Source organism: Blastomyces gilchristii (genome assembly GCF_000003855.2).
Source record: "Blastomyces gilchristii SLH14081 genomic scaffold supercont1.1, whole genome shotgun sequence".
Classification (NCBI taxonomy): domain Eukaryota; kingdom Fungi; phylum Ascomycota; class Eurotiomycetes; order Onygenales; family Ajellomycetaceae; genus Blastomyces; species Blastomyces gilchristii.
The window spans coordinates 2,787,725-2,806,006 of record NW_003101682.1 but is presented as its reverse complement, the minus strand read 5'-3'; positions in this window follow the sequence as shown (position 1 = coordinate 2,806,006).

The window sequence follows — 18,282 nt, the reverse complement described above, 5'->3', positions numbered from 1 at the left end:
GAGTTTTATATAGTAGTAATAAGACTAGAAGAAGTTCTGAGAATAATTTAAGATTAAGATAAAGAGAGAGATATAGAAGAAGAGTATTACTATAAATAAGTAATAGTAGAAGAAGATTAAAAGAGTATTAAAGTGAGAGATAAAGAAGTTAAAACTGATAAGTTTTTTATTTATTAAGAGATAATAATTTTTAATAATACTTCTATTCTCTAATTGATTAGCAGAAGCTGATAGAGAAGAAGAGAATTAAGATCTTATTCAGATATTAAATGCACTTCATGATTCAGAATATTAAGAAGACAGCTCTGCTTTCTAAGTATATCAATCTACTTATTACTGAGATAAAACCTGAGACAGTAAATCAGAAAATACAGGATTTTGAGATACAGATTAATCTAACTGAAGAAGAGCAGTGAAAACTCTTCTCTAAAAAGATAGTAAAAAGAGATTTTAAGATGATTATTATCTCAGATAAGAAGAAGAAGAAGAAGAATAAGAATAAGAAGTGAATTATAAAAAATAATAAGAAGAATAAGAAAGAGAAGAAAGATAATAAGTAGAAAAAGTTTTTTTCTTTTTATATTAATTAGTTATAAGTTCATAATTATTAATAATTGAAATTAATTTTAAGTTTTTAAAAATTATTATACAAGTTGTAATCAATGTTAGAAATAATATATATATATATATATTTAACTATCATGATTCACAAATCACTATAATATATAAGTATTAACATTTTTTCAATATTAATATTTATAATATTAATATATTTTTAATAATATTATCTGATAATATAATTTAATAACACTTTCTTTCACAATATTAATATATTTCAAGAAATATGATAGAAATTAATCAAGATTATTTATTTACTTTTATACATTGATGATATTCAATCTGAGTTAGTACTAAAATTATAACTAAGCTAAGAAAGAAGATTATTTTCTCTTATAATAATTCTTCTTATATACATCAGTGATCAGTTATTGAAAATAAATTATTATCTTTCTTAAATTATTATCATATCTTCTAAATTCACTTCTTTCACTTTTTTTATTATATTATTATTATTATTCTTTTATTATACTCATATGCAAGCGGAGCTTATGATGAGTCCTTGTGTGATGTTAAATACAGGTCAAGTGTTGATTATACAGGAGGAAATACAGGTGTTGAGACCATGCCAAGATAACAAGAACATAGGAAAATACAAAGGAGTGACAATTAGATACATGCGATAATAACTTCCCAGCCCAGGAACATAGAGCAATTCATTGGAGCGATTTGTACACCTCTGTATTTATTAGGAACCTGAGGTGCTTGAGTTCCGGATTTAATGTATCTCCTGCGGGTTTCGAACCCACGCGCCTTGGTTTCCCACGCCAAGGTGCTACCAGGTGGCTGCATTAACTATTCAGTCACTGAGGCTTTCACTTCTTTTACTTCTATTGAAGATTTATAAACTCTTCAAGAAATCACTGTGAATTACAAAGTGTATATTATTTATAATTCAATACAGAATACTCTCTTTTAATTATAATAAATAACTACTTCATTCTTCACATCTGATTTCAGATTACAAAATTTATGAAAAACTTAACATAAACACTGAGATGAACTATGAAATAATTATTAATAGATTATATTATAAATTACTGAAGAGTTATCTCTCTGCTACAATTACTGTAACTTTATTCAGAAATATTCATCATAAACTAATTATAACTCTGAAGAAATTTTCTGATATCTGAAGTCATCAGAATGCAGATAATAAAAGAAAAATAATCAGAAAATTACTACTGAGCTAATAAGTTACTCTATCAGATAATAATTTTTGATAACACTAACTTTCTAATTTGAAGAAAATTATATAAAAATAATTATATATTAGTACTCTGATTTCACAACTCTCATCTGATAACTTTTATAAACAATTACTTTATATATGCATATCTCTGAATCTTCTGAAAACTTCGAATTTCAAACACTTCTTCAAATATTTAATTCAAATCTTCATATTTCACATTGATTCTGTCTTCAGTTCAATCTTGAGATATATTATAAAGTCAATATATAATATCTAGAATCAGAGTTGAAGAATTATTAAAGAGTGTCTCTCACAGTGAATATATAAACTAGTATAAATAATCTTATATTTATAAAAGTTATATGTTATTACATTGATAAGAACTGAACTTATTAAGAGACATTAATTGAATTTAAATCATTGATCAGTAGTCATACTGAGAATTATATAGCAGAGATATTAATAACTGTGATTAAAAATAACTATTAAGATATTAGTCTCAGTCTTCTTATAATTACAACTGATAATACTGTGAATAACTACACTATAATAAAGAGCTTAAAGTAAAAATTGACTCTGTATTTCTGAAATGATAAATAAGATTATATTCTCTGCATTACTCATGTGATTTAACTTGTAATATAAACACTGATAAAGAATCTTAACATTGAGATAATAAATAATAAGATGACTGATTCTTGAAATAAGAATGAGATGAAAGTGATTACTTAAGTAACTTTTATATTCACTTTGTAAAAGATAATATTTTTTAATAACACTTTTTAATATTGCTTTATAATAATGATTTTTGATAATACTACTGTTAATTTTGAATAGATTGACTAATATTTTAAATATCACAGATTCAAAACATTATTAATACAATTTATATCTTCTCTAAATAATAACAATAATTCTATAATATTCAATAAATAAACAAATCAGTTATATCACTGAATATGATGAAGTTTAATATATAAAATAACTGTTTAAGCTCTTTAATTGTGTCAGATGATTAATCATTGAGTGTAATACTCTGATTGAGAAAAGATTCAGATATTGAAACTTTCTGATATAAAGTGAACTCAGTTGAAATATGTAATTGATTTACTGTTTCAGTTTTATAAGATAATAAAGACAGTCTTAATCACTTATATATTAATACTGCAGTCAGTCTGATGAGTGTATAACAGTTTATTTACTTATTTTAAGAAGTAGTTGAATCACTCAAAAAGAAATTCAGTCTGAAATAATACTATAGTGCAGACTATTATTGCTGTAAGAAATAAACTGATATATTACTACAGTAAAACTGAATAATCTTTTACAGAGTACTATGCTATAGCAGCTCTACTAGATTTCTCTCATTAAGTTAATATCTACATCTCTTAAGATTGAACAGAGAAGAAATGAGACTTATATATTAAATTACTCTGAGACTACTACAATGTCAACTATCAGAGATTTGAAGAAGCAGATATTTGAGATGTGAAGACAGTGAAATACAATTCTCTAGTAAGTAACAATCTTTGATAATACTTCATATTACATAGAACTATAATACTAACTTTGAAACAGAACTTGTATACATTGATTACAACTGAAAATCAGGTAAAATTATATACTTATAAAACTGAATTTGACTGCTATCTTTCAAGATAATCTGATGAATTTACACATCAAATCAATTCTAGAGTTATGAAAAATTGTTAAGAGTATATATTTAACTGTTGTACTGATAACATGTGATATTCTGATAATTTCATTGACAGAGATGAGAATGAAGTGAAAGTTCAACTCAAGCTGAGATATTTATCACTATCAGTGAGAATAATTACAAGAAGAAATAATCAAGAAACTTATAATTATAAAACATGAAATTATCAGATAGTTTAATATCTCTGATCACAGTATATCAGAGAAGTGTAGTTTTTATAAGAAAGTAAAGAATAAACTTGTATAAGAATGTATTTAGATATTTCATGAGTATTATCAATAATCATTATCAAATTCTGATTATATAAGCAATTACTGAATAAACTGAATGAGACTGATTTTAATTCTCAGTCTCAGTTCTATTCTGATTTTGAAAGAATGATCATCTTTCACAGTTTATTCTGAGAAATTACTCTCATTTCACTGTTCTTAAATTAAATCTGGTCATTTTTCATGTCATTTCTCTCAGAAATAGTTCATTTTCAGATTTTTTTAAGGCTTGATTCTGGTAGAACTCACGCCAAGAAATGTATGAGATCAGATCAAATGAGATCAAATGTGAAATTCATAGTCTTATATTAATTGTAGAAATTCTCTTCAAATGCTGTTCATATTCTTTCTTCTTAGATAGTTCACTTATTTGCAAGTCTATAAGAGATTCAAGCTTTTCTCTTTAGAGAGATATCTTCTCATGATCAACTTTTTCAATATTTAAAGAAGAAAATTAATTTTTAATCAGTGAGTATAGTCTGTACAGTTAAGAAGGCATTCTCTTTGAAGAATTATTTTCATTTCAATCAAGAAATCTATTTCAATCCAGTTCATTTTCAGAGTAAATTGATGAAAATGAAGAAGAGACTCTTTCTCTGATTATATAATTTGAGCTCATCTTTATAACTCTCAGAGTATAGTTCATACAGATCTTTTCAAATCTAATAGCAGAAGAAAGAATTGAAGCTTCAATTTTCATTGCTTTAATAGAAGATGATTTGAATGCTCTCAGAATTCTTCTCAAAGCTCTGTTTTACAGACTTTGAAAGAGTTCAGTAAAATTCTCTTGATTATTTCATCAAACTTAAACTTTATAATCAGCTACTGAGATAATACAGGCTATATATAACTGTCTTATAATCTGGAAGAATAGATCTCTCTCTGTATTTAATAGTCTGATTATGTTGTTTAATAGTCTTTCTGTCTTGACAGTTCTTTGTTAAATGTGATATTTAAAATTCAACTTAAAGTTTAATCATACTTCTAATCATTTGACATTTACACTGAGTTTAATCTCTCTATTTAAAAGAGTTAAAGATAGTTCTTTCTTATTGAATCTAGAAAAGAAATGAATTAACTCAGTTTTATTTATATCAAATTGAATTTGATTAATATCTGCTCTAACAAAGATTTTCTTTGCAGTTTTTTCAATCACTTTCAAATTCTCTTTGATAGTTTTTAAGCTGTAGACTAGACCAATATCATTTACATAACTTGAAGATCACACTATTCTCATATTTCTATTTTTGAATAGATATGCAGTGTATATTGCAAATAAAATGAGTGAGATTGAAGATTTCTACAGTACTTCTATTTTTATCTCAGTCTTGTCTTATTTCATTTCATCAAAGAAAAGTTATATAATTCTTTTAGACATAAAACAGTTAACTTATTTTATTAGAGAAAGTGACAGTTTTAATATCTTCAAAGTCTGAATTAACTTTGACTTTAAAACATAATTAAATACTTCTTTTATATTAATAAAAACTGCAGTTGAGATCAGATCTTCATGCTTTACTATTTAAATATTATAAATAACTGAGAGAACAGTGTCAATTACAGAATATTATTTTCTATCTCTCATTTATTCACTGAATAAAAGAGAATTACTAATAGAGCTTATAAAAGATAGTTAAGTAGCTATTATCTTTTCTAAAATCTTTTCTAGACAGTTCAATAGAGATATTACTCTATATGACTTAAAAATTGAAGTTTTTCTATTAGATTTTATACAAATCACTTCAGTGACTTCTCTTCAGCATTCAGAATGATATTTATTTTTCAAGAGATTGAAAAAGAGCTCAAAATATTCATTCTTTAAGTAGAAGTATGTATTTTAAATAATCAAGTGATTAATTAAATCAGGCCCTGTAGCAGTTTTAACTAAACTTGAGAAGATAGCTGACTCTAATTCATCTTGTATAAGATCAGGCCATTCTCAGTCATTTTTATCAATATAGTTGAGAAGTAATATATTCTCTTTCTCTGAATCTGAATCTGATGAGTTTTGAAAGAGAGTTCTTATAAAAGCTTAACATTTTTTCTCAAAAGAGTTTGCTGTATATAATTCATTCTGAAACTCATATTCTAAGACTGGAAGTTTTGTTACACTTCTTATTTTAGTATAGTTAAAAGCTTTAAAAACTTTCTTTTCTTATACTTCTTTAAGAAATTTATTTCAGCAGTCTGTTTTAGCTCTTTTAATATCTGAAAAATATTCATTTCTGACAGCTTTAAACTCTTTATCAGAAATTATATTATTCTTTCAATCTCTTCTAGTAGTAGCTAATTGTTTTCTTTTAGATATGATATTCTCATTTTATTAAGATTTTGAATACTCAGAAGACTTTCTCTTTAAAATATTATCTTTAACACTTATTAGAATAATAAATGTAATGAGCTTTACTCTATTCTTAAGCATTTTATTTGAGATATCTTGACCAGGATTTCAATATAGCTCACTCTGTCTTTTAGATTTTAACAGTTTTATACTTTCTTCAACTGTCTTTCAATCAGCTTTTTCAAAGTTAAACTGATTAGAGAGAAGAGAATTTTCACTCATTTATTCTTCACTTAGTTCAATATTAAATTGAATAATCTCATGATCTGATTCTGATGTCTCATTTGAATCAATAAATCAGTTTATAAGTCTTTTTTTTATTAGATTTTGTGATATGAAGATTAGATCTATAATAGATTTCTGTTTCATGTCTTTTCTAAAGAATGTTTGTTGATCAGACTTGTTAACTAAATCTATTAAATACTTAAAGATTTATTCAATCAGATTATCAGCTCTTACTACTCTTTTACATTCTGAATTTCATCAGAGATAATGTGCCTTGAAATCTTCTATAATTATAGAGTTTCTTAATGAAGTTATATTCAGAAACTCTCTATTAATTATTCAGATATTGTTATTTTTCTTCAATGATTTTTCATTATAGATATTTATGAGCTGTATAATATTAAACTCATTCTCTTTATCTATAATATCACTCATCAGAATATCAGGGTCAGACATGATATTAAATCTTAGATTAAATTGATATCTTGATCTCTTTCTTTCATAGATTACTACTCTTGACTTTATCTTAGACTTTTGAGATAGAAAGCAGTAGTAGCTTGAATGAGAAATAACATATTTTTACTCAGCATCAAAATTCAGCCCCTGAAGCAGTATAAAATTAACTTTTTATTCAAATACAATTTGAAGACAAGAATAAATAAAATTTGAGTTTCTATCTACATTATTTTGAATAAATGTGATTTTTGAAGAGTTTTTAAACTTTTTTTATTATTTTTATTGTATATTCATACTAAAAGAGAGTAGAGTAGAATCTAATCACTATCATCAGATAGTAGATTATAACTATTCTAAAAAGTAGAAATTTTAACTGCTTGTATTAAATCTAGTTTATCATCAGAGTCATTTCTCAATTCTCTAATCTTAATAGAAGTTTAAGAGTTCAAATTCTATTTACATTTAGCTGAAGAATTGAAGTTTGAAGATTTAAATAGTTGAGAGTTTCTTCTTTTTAAGCTTGCAGTTGTGAGTTTACTGGCTTAACTATTCTCTTCAGTTCTAGATTTACTTTGAGCTTCATCTTTTCTTCAGTTCTTTTGAGTTCTTGAAGTAAATATACATTCTTTTGAGCTAGATGCATGTTTTTCTTTACAATTAGAGCTTTTAAGCAGAGTGTATTGATATATTTCATCTCTTTTTAAACATATTTCACATTTATACTCACTAGTTTTATGATCTCTGATACAGAATGCATATTTTGAGTCTCTAAAATAAGAGATTGCAAAGTATTCATATCTTTGATAGTTTGAACACTGTGTTTGAGCTTTGAGATTCATTCTTGAGTCTTTGTATTCATGAACTCTCATTTTCAAATCTGCTACTCTTACTTCAGAGATCTTTGACTGTTTAAGTGTCTTTATATATACTAGAACAGAGGCATTTCTTCTACTTTATCTGAAATCAATTAAATTTAGTCATATAGACTCTTTTCTCAGTTGAATAGAGTTGTATTCTTCTAATTCATTTTTGAGAAGTAGCATTTCTTCTTCATAGTTGAAAATTTCAACTGAAATATTATGAAGAATGAATTTGTCTCACTTTTCATCTCTCTTAGATAGAATTATTATGTTTAACAAAGATTCTACTGCTGATTTACAGAGATTCTCATTCTGAATAAGGAATTCTGCACTGAATTCAGACATTGTAGTCAGAATGATGGAGTTTTCAAAGAGAAATGACTCAATTGAAGCTATAACTGATTTTTGAACTTTAATATCAGTCATCAACTGAGAAAAGAACTGCTGATTAATTTCATTTCTAATTCTGAAAATGAGATTTGAGTTTAGCTTGTTTCTTTGTAAGATATTCTGATTTGAGACTTTGAGAATAAGTCTTCTATTTCTGAAGATTTAACAGTTTTTCTCTTTTTATATTTTTTTCTTCACTTTTCTATTAATAGAAGTATGAGCAGCATTCTTCTCAGTTTTCTCAGAATTTTGAGCAGATTTTGAGGCAGCAGATTTAAAGATAGCAGATTCAGCTGCTTAAGCATATGTTTTCTTCTGATTTAAAGAAGAAGAAGAAGTAGAAAAAGAAGAAGAGTAAAATAAAGAGTCAGTGATTGTACTAGAAATTTTCAATGTTTTTTGAACTGTGTTTGAAATTCCAAGTTTGAACTTGATCATCTTCTGTAGTTGTCTAGCCTGAGTATAAAGAATTAACAGAACTTCTTCATTCATCTCACTCAGACACTGCTTTTCAAGAATCTTGCTTACTTTTTCAAGTTTCTGTATTTCAAGAACTTGTTGTTTCTCTATTTCTTCTTTCTTTCTTCTCTTCAGAATTTCAATCTCAGAAATAGCATTTGAGAAAGCATCTTTTTCCACATCAACTGAGAGTATTTTTGAACTCATTGTTCTTACTCACTGAAAAGTTGATCAGACTGTTTCAATTAAGAGATTTCCAAGTCTGTTTTCAATTGAAAAGTTGATCATACTGTTTCAAAAGAAGAATAAAAGACTTTTATGTATAAAACACCTGATTTTTTTCACACTAGTTCAGTAACTAGATTAGATTTTTGAAGAGAATCTAATAAACTAAAATTGATTTTTAAGATAAATCAATGAAATCTTTACAATCTCTTTCTTGAGATATAGTGAGGAAAAGTATGATATCAATTGATAATAAATTAGATGATATGACAGTTTTTAAGAGAAAAACTGATAAAAAATAAATCAATTTTTTACAGAGAAATTGATTAAAATTATTCAATTTTATTCTAAATCATTCAATTCTTCTCACACAATAAGTGTACAACTCAAATCAGTTAATAAAGAGTGTAAAAAAGAATTAAGTATTAATAAAAGCTCTTCAGTCACTGAAAAAGTAATTCTTACTTAAAAGAATATGAAATTATGATAGAAAACAACTCTATTTTTAATTCTTTGTAAGAATATTGTATAAACCTCAGAGAAAAACATCTTACTTTTTTAAGAGAAGTAAAAAACTATTTCTAAGATCTTTTTTTTGCATTACCTGCTGCAGAAGAATGAGATAGAAACTACTAAGATATACACTACTGTATATTCTCTATCAAGACTTTCCCTCTTCAGAGTCTTGATATTATAGACAATATAAGTCTGTTTCTATATAATAATATAAATATTGTCAGCAGAATGTAGAGGAACTGATTATTTATATCTTAAAATAAATAGAAGACTTTGTCAATGATTATATCAATATAGAATTAATTCTCAAATTCAATAGAAATCTAGTATTGCTATTCTCAATCCCTTGCAGAATCTATTGAATATTGAGGTATTAAAACTAGATTTAATATATCTCACTGTGCAGAGATCAAAGACTCAGTCAGACCTTGAGATATACTCAATTTATAGTTGTTAATGTGCTGTTGACTTGTTCTGTTGACTTGTTGTCCACTGATTATGTATTGAATACTGTTACTGAGGTATCTTTTTGTATTGTTCTGCCAGGGATGGGCTAGATACACTGAAGACAGACAGGGTATTCGCGGAGATTGCACTTCAGGAGTGTCCGTTGATTATGTGCTTGATATTATTGCCGAGGTATTTTTTTGTATTTTTCTGCCGGGGATGGGCCAGATTGGGAAGGGCGGTACGAGGGTGGGACTTGGCGTTGATGTTTTGGAACATCAAAGATGGACAGGGTTTTCGCGGAGGTCGCTCCTCAGATATCTCCACAATTACAGATCGGGGATCTTCCAAAATTGAGAAGATTGGCGCATATGGCTAGGTTTCTTCACCTTACAATTTGTATGGCAATTTGGCCCGGGGTTGTGGTGTGGTAGGGGAGAACAGGGGATAATCCCACACAGGAGTTTTGAACAACATCTGGTTCACATTTGGCTGGATAACTCCACCACCACACAGGGTATGCGGTCGGCGATGGGGTCAAAATGCTCGTATGATCGAGGGCTTTTCGATGGATCTATCGGCCGGTTCTTATTCGAAAAATCGAGCGAGTTCGTGGTGGAGCGGTTCTTGATGTAAAATTAATATTATCTTCAGTGTAAACAATGCCTGTATCTAGTCTGTTTAAATTCTCATTTTTTAAGTCATTTGAGTACATCAGAATAGAGTCTTTTATATCAATTATAGAGATCTTTTTTAAATACTGTTCATATTCTCTCTCTTTAGATAGTTCACTTACTTACAAGTCTATGAGATATTCTAGTTTTTCTCTTCAGAGAGATATCTTCTCATGATCAATTTTCTTAACATTTAGTGAAGAAAATTTATTCTTAAGCAGTGAATATAGTCTGTATAGTTGAGAGAGCATTTTCTTTAAAGAATTATTTTCATTTCAATCAAGAAATCTATTTCAATTCAGTGAATTTCCTGAGTTAATAGATGAAAATAAAGAAGAAACTCTTTTTCTGATTATATAATTTAAGCTTATTTTTATGACTCTCAGAGTATAGTTCATACAGGCTTTTTCAAATCTAATAGTAGATGAAGAAATTAATACTTCAATTTTCATTGCTTTAATAGAAGATGATTTGAATGTTTTAAGAATTCTTCTCAAACCTCTGTTTTACGGACTTTGAAAGAGTTCAGTGAAATTTTCTTAATTATTTCATCAAACTTAAACTTCATAATCAGCTACTGAGATGATACAGACTATGTATAACTATTTCATAGTCTGAAAGAATAGATCTCTCTCTGTATTTGATAGTCTGATTATATTATTCAGTACAGTCAATCTGCTACAGACTTCTACAACAAGTCTGTTAGTAACTTCTGTATTTTCACATGAATAGAAGTATAGACAGTGAATATATCTCTGCAAGAAGCTTCACTGTTAAAGATAACACTGTCTTATTTAAATCTGCATTGATTACTAGAAGCAGAAGATATCGAACACAGTCAATGTATACATATAATACTCTTAAATAAGAGTCACTTGAGCTGTAATTATTATCTCAGACAGCTCAGAAAGTTTAAATCAAAATAAATACAGAATATAATATAAGTTCAAGAGAGAAAGAAGATCTTCTCTCAACAGAACACTCTATACTTACTTAAGATAGTCTTAATCAAGATAACTCTGCTGATAAGATTACTAAAATAATGATATACTTTACTTATTTACAAGAGACAGAGTTCTCTGAAGCAGATACAGTGAAAATTATCTGTGAGTAATAATTACAGAAGCAGAGAATAAATCTCAATCTTACTATGAATTCAATCACTGAAATAGATAAGTTCTGTAAATTCAAGAACAATTACAGTTATATTAAGATGAAAATTATCACAAATCTCTCAGAGCTGAAAGACTATGATATCTAATATTATGAAATTGAATTAAAAGCAGTTTTAATTAACATGTTTCACATTTTTACAGATGAAGAGCTTTTCTCAGATACTCAGCTTATGAATAATGATTTTAAAATCTGATGATATAAAGACAGCTGATTATAAGAGTGTATATGAAACTCAATGAAAATAGAGTCACAGACACTTATTCAATCAAAACTGAATTAAGTTAATAATTACAGTGTTATTAAGATGAGACACTCAGCTGCACTATGATAAGTAATTGAATTGAAATATTAAATACACTGAGCAGATCTTCAATTCAAATTATACAATAAGATTATCACTATATTAATTGCTGATTATGAAAATGATGTTACACTATATATAAAGTACTGATAGATGATAATAAATGAAATTAACACACACAGCTGATTAATATTCAAAGACTTTCTTACTTAACAATTAATACATGATCTGAAGACTTATATACAAACATTTATTCAAATCTATTTTAAGAATCTATATTAAAAAATTTCAAAGATATCTGTTTCTGAGATTAATCTTGATAATCTTATTGATGATCTCATCCGCTACAAGACAGTTGTCAGATCAAATAATAATAAGAAGAAAATATTAATAAAAGAAGCTGAAAAGGAAAAGAGAAAGAAAAAGAATAAGAATAATGATAACAAAGCAGAACTCACTGAGATAAGCAAGCTCAGATCACAGTAAATCAATTACAGTAGAGAAAGAAATATATTCAATCTTCACTGTGAGAATATATTCAACATAGTGATCAAGTGTAAGTATTGCACTCACTGCAGACATGATGAAACTAATTACTTTCTTAAGAACTGAAAAGATCAATTATCAGAATACAAAAGAATCAACTGTTCTGCAATTGAACACTATACTGAAAAGAACTTTAACTTTATATCAACTGTAAAAGCTCTATCTACTGTTATAATCTATAGAGATTCTCTATGATACTTGAACACTGCAGCTTTCTACACTATGATATCTGATAGAAGTGTCTTCAAATATATACACAATTCAGGTGATAAAGAAGAACTTAACTCTGCAGAAGAAATTAATAATAAGCTGATTACATTCACTGACATTGATGAGATCTGTATTCATATAAATGAAATAGAATTGAATCTGCAGAATGTTTACTACTCATCAGTAGTCTTCTGCAATCTCTTGAGCTTCAGTCAGCTTGCTAATGAAGAATTTGACTTTGAACTTCTTTGAGATAAAAATGATCACATTATTGATTTTGAGATGATTAATAAACATGATCAATACTTCTATACTATGAAAATGAATTATTGTATCTATTCTATTCACAGTATCTATGAAGCTGCTCTAGCTGCAGTTGTGTGAGTGTCTCTGAATTAGAATAATATACTTTTTTCATGGCATATTTGTCTAGAACATCTGAATATTACTGATATTCAATAACTGATAAAAGATCTCATCTCTGATATTACAATTAAGAGAGGCTCTGAAATGCTGTTCTCTGAGATCTGCAAACTTGTAAAAGTTAAGAAGAAGATCTTACAGACTTCTATAATAAGAGAAAACACCTGCAGTATCTATCTGTACTTTGATATTATAGAAGATAATGAATTCTTCAGCACTCTTGATAATTTTTCTTCATCTCTTCAAGACTACAGATATCTACTTCTTATAGTGAATAATATTATACATTACAAGACTGCTTATTTTCTCAAGAATAAAAATCAGTTACTGAATGTTATTGATTTTCATCTTAAACATCTCTGAAATCTAGATATAAAAGTTGTATTTGCATGTTCTGACAGAGCTGCTGAAATAAGTGATTAACAGATATAAGCAGTTCTCACTGAATTCAGTGTCAAATGAAAGTTAACAGAGTTCTATACTCTCAATTAAGATACTGTTACAGAACAGTTCATTCAAACTGTTATCTTAAAAGCTCATATTATAATAATATAAGCAGGTCTATCAGTCAAGCTATGAGCAGAGGCTGTGTTTATAGTGATACTATACATGAATATAGTCTTAACAAGCATTCTCTTATTTTCAGATATAATTCAACTGAAGAATCAGATCCTGCTAATTCTCTATAAAGTATGAAAAGACAGACTGTTTTCACACAGCAGTGACTTGCAGACAGTTGAATCCTCTGTTTATATTCTTAAAGAAGGTCTCTAAAAAGATTATAACAAGTTCACTGAATACAGTGAATAAATAATTGTAATTGAATATTATAGTGAGATGATATATAGAATATAAAGCTCTGTAAAAGATGAAGTCATCATGTTTAGTAGTGTGAAATTCAATGAAAATGCTACACTATAATGACTAGTGAGCTAAGAGCTTGATAATCACAACACAATTGATATATCTTACACACTGACTACAGACATTCTCATCTGTAATAATTATCTCTATGTTAATCTGTTATCAATCTCTGTATCTCTGCAGAAAGAGTTTCTCTCTATATAGATATTAGTTAAGAACATCTCTCTTTTATCTGCTGTCACAGTTACAGACTGCAAAGTTGAACATCTCTGAAAGAAAGTTAGTGAGAAGTCATCTGCAATCTCAAAAAGATGTAAAAGATCTAGAAAAAATATTACAACTTTCAATCTCATTACTCTGAAGATATTCAGTGTTATTTAATTTCAGCTCTATTATATATTCAAGATCTGTATTATATACTGAGACATTATAACTGTTATAGAAATTAAAGTTCTGCAAATATATAAGAAGATAATTGCATCTCTGTAAAAAGATGCTTAGATAACTATTATAAAGAAAGAGCTTGACTCTGCAGCTAAGTATAAAATTTTCAAGATTGTAAACAAGGTAACTGTTAAAACTCAGATTCTTGACAGTTGCTGAGTTTATTATATTAAAACTGATATGAACAGCAGTATATTATTCTACAAGATAAGATAAGTTGTTCAGAGTTTTTATTAATGAAAGAATGTTAATTTCAATGATATCTATATGTCTATTATCTCTGTCTCTGTCATCTATACTATACTTACAGTGATAGCAGTGAGAAGTTGAAATATTTATTAAGTTGATTTTATCATAGTATTTCTGAATACAGGTCTGTCATCTAATAAGCAGCTTTACATAAAGTAATTAACTGAATTTGATATGATACTGATTATATATACCTGCTTCTGCAGTCTCTCTACAGTCTTAAACAGACTCTCTACTTGTAATTCAATCTACTTATAAGTCATCTCAAGAATATCAGCTTCAAATTCTCTTATTATAATAAGAATCTCTGATTTAAAAGAGATTCTCAGATATTTCTCACTTATAATATGAATAATGTCAAGTTAATAGATCTTAACACAGATACTATTAAACAGATGTTTTATCAATTAAATAGCAAAGTATGAAGGTCTGGTCTCAACTGCAATTTTTATTGATATAAAAGATGTATTTAATCATGTTTCAAAGTCAAAGATGATTCAGACTTTGAAGATGTTAAAACTGCCACTTTCTCTAATAAAATGAGTTAACTGTTTTATGTCTAAAAGAATCATACAACTATTCTTTGATGAGATGAAACAAGATAAGACTGAGATAAAAATAGAAGTACTGTAAGAATCTTCAATTATACTCATTTTATTCGCAATATACACTGCACATCTATTCAAGAATAGAAACATGAAAATAGCAAGATCTTCAAGCTATGTGAATGATATTGATCTAGTCTATAGTTCAAAAACAATCAAAGAGAATTTAGAAGTGATTAAAATAGCAGCAAAGAAAATCTTTGTTATAGCAGATATCAATCAAATTTAATTTGATATGAATAAAACTGAGTTAATTCATTTCTTTTCTAGATTCAATGAGAAAAAACTATATCTGACTCTTTTGAATAAAGAGATTAAACCCAGTTTAAATGTTAAATAATTGAGAGTATGATTAAACTCTAAGTTGAATTTTAAATATTATATTCAACAAAGAACTATCAAGACAGAAAGACTATTAAATAGTATAATCAGACTATCAAATACAGAGAGAGGTCTATTCTTCAAGACTATAAGACAGTTATATATAGCCTGTATCACCTCAGTAGCTGATTATGAAGTTCAAGTTTAATGAAATAATCAAGAAAATTTTACTGAACTCTTTCAAAGTCTGTAAAACAGAGCTTTGAGAAGAATTCTGAGAGCATTCAAATCATCTTCTATTAAAGCAATGAAAATTGAAGCTTCAATTCTCTTTTCTGCTATTAGATTTGAAAAGACCTGTATGAACTATGCTCTGAGAGTTATAAAGATGAGCTTAAATCATATAATCAGAGAAAGAGTCTCTTCTTCAATTTCATTAATTAACGCAGAAAATGAACTGAATTGAAATAGATTTCTTAATTAAAATGAAAATAATTCTTCAAAGAAAATGCTCTCTCAATTATATAGACTATATTCACTGATTAAAAATCAATTTTCTTTATTAAATGTTGAGAAAGTTGATCATGAGAAGATATCTCTCTGAAGAGAAAAGCTTGAATCTCTCATAGACTTGTAAATAAGTGAACTATCTAAAGAGAGAGAATATGAACAGCATTTGAAGAAGATCTCTATAATTAATATAAAAGACTCTATTCTGATCTACTCAGATAACTCAAAAAATGAGAATTTAAACAGATTAGATACAGACATTACTTATACTGAAGATAATATCTGTGACAGGCTGCGTCTGATTATCATAGACTATTTCTTTACACTCCATAGATTCCGCTGAAAGCTCCGATTCTCGGTCATTCTCAATCGCTGATTCTCAGTTGAAAAACTCACAGAATTTCTATTCTTTCACCTCAAAGCTTCACCATGTATGCACTGTGTACATATAAATATTCACTCTAATTGCTGATTCTTACACTTTCTCTTTCTTTTCCTTCTTTAATGTTTTTCACTTTGTTATATAAGACCTATATATATTATACTGATCTATTCAGTGTAGGCCTCTTACACTTGAAAAACATTCATCATTTCCTTATTAGAAATGATTATCCTCATTAGAAATAATTACTCATTGAGAAGATATCTGAATGTATAACAATGTATAAGAAATAGAAAAAAAACAATCAAACAGTTAAGTGAATACTGAGTTCTCAGATAGAAGCTTGCTCATCAGTCACTCTAACTCTGTAATAAGATCTTACAAAGAGAATATCAGTGAAAGACTCAAGAGTTCTGACACTCTAGATGTATAAGATATTTATATGATTACACTTCTTCAGATTTCACAGATATCACATATCTGACAAATGATATAATCATGTCTAATGATAATATAAGAGAACTCTCAAATGCAAGCATAGATACAATATCACAGTGACTCTGAGTAATATTAGAATTACAGCAGTAATAGATAGCTGATATGCATGCAACTCAACAACATTAATATAAGGAAATTCAACAATTATCTCAACTAGAAATCTCTGTATAAACAACTTCAACACTGACAGAATCAAATATGAACACAATACAAGTACTGAAGAAACACTTAGATACTTTTGTATATTTTGATACTTCTGATCTCACTCTCTACTCATTATAAAGACTGGAAATGCTTATAAAACTAAGAATAGATGAAGATGTCATCAGTTCACTAATCAATCAAGATTGATATATCAATGAATAATTAAAGAATTATATAAAACAGAAGTTTTATTCATGAATGAAAGCATGTGAATCAGTGTTGTGAATGTCTGATAATATTATCAAATATCTTAATATTCTGTTTCAAGACACTGCTATGCAATAGAAAGTATTAGATTGATTACAGAGTGTCTGACAGAGAAACACTTCTCTTACAACATTCATCTCTAACTTTGACATTAAGATTCTAGAAGTAGGTGATCAATCTTGAGAGAATCAAATGAAGATTAGTATGCTCAAGAAGACATTAACTTTTGAACTCTTACAGATTTTCATAAGTGTAGACAAAGACCAGACTTATGAAGGTTTCTGTGTATAACTCTGAACATTGAATGACTGTCTTATCAAGCTCAAGAGTATACAGAACAGTGATAGAAGATGTTATATCTCAGTCACTCATACATCTATGCTGAGAAATAATAACAATGACACAGATATTATGAACTGAGTAGACTTGAATATCTATACATAAGTAAGAGTCTTCACTGTCTGAACAGACTTCTGAGTTTCTGAGATCACTTCTGAAGAAGTTGCTGATCAATGTCAATAAAAAGTATATATCAACTGTAACTGATCAGAACACATTGCTTTCAACTGTTAATCAGCCTATATATCTTCTCACTCAAAGAATGACTCAATGTCTGTCTGTGTCAATCACATTGCATTGAAGAAAGATTCAGAAGATAACTATGAGAATACTCTGATGAAACAGGAAAAAGATTAGCTTCTATTCAAATTTGTAAACAGAAGCTTGAAGAGGTCAGATAACAATGATTTAAAGAGAAAATGACAATGAATGCAATTCTTGTATCTACTGTGATTGATAACATGTATAATATGAAAGTCATAATAGACAGCAGTTCATGTTATTATACAATGATTAAATCTTCAGTCATAAGATATTATAATCTTCAGTGTATTCTCTTATTAAAACCCTGACTTCTCACAGAATTTAATGATTCAAAAGACATTCACATCTGT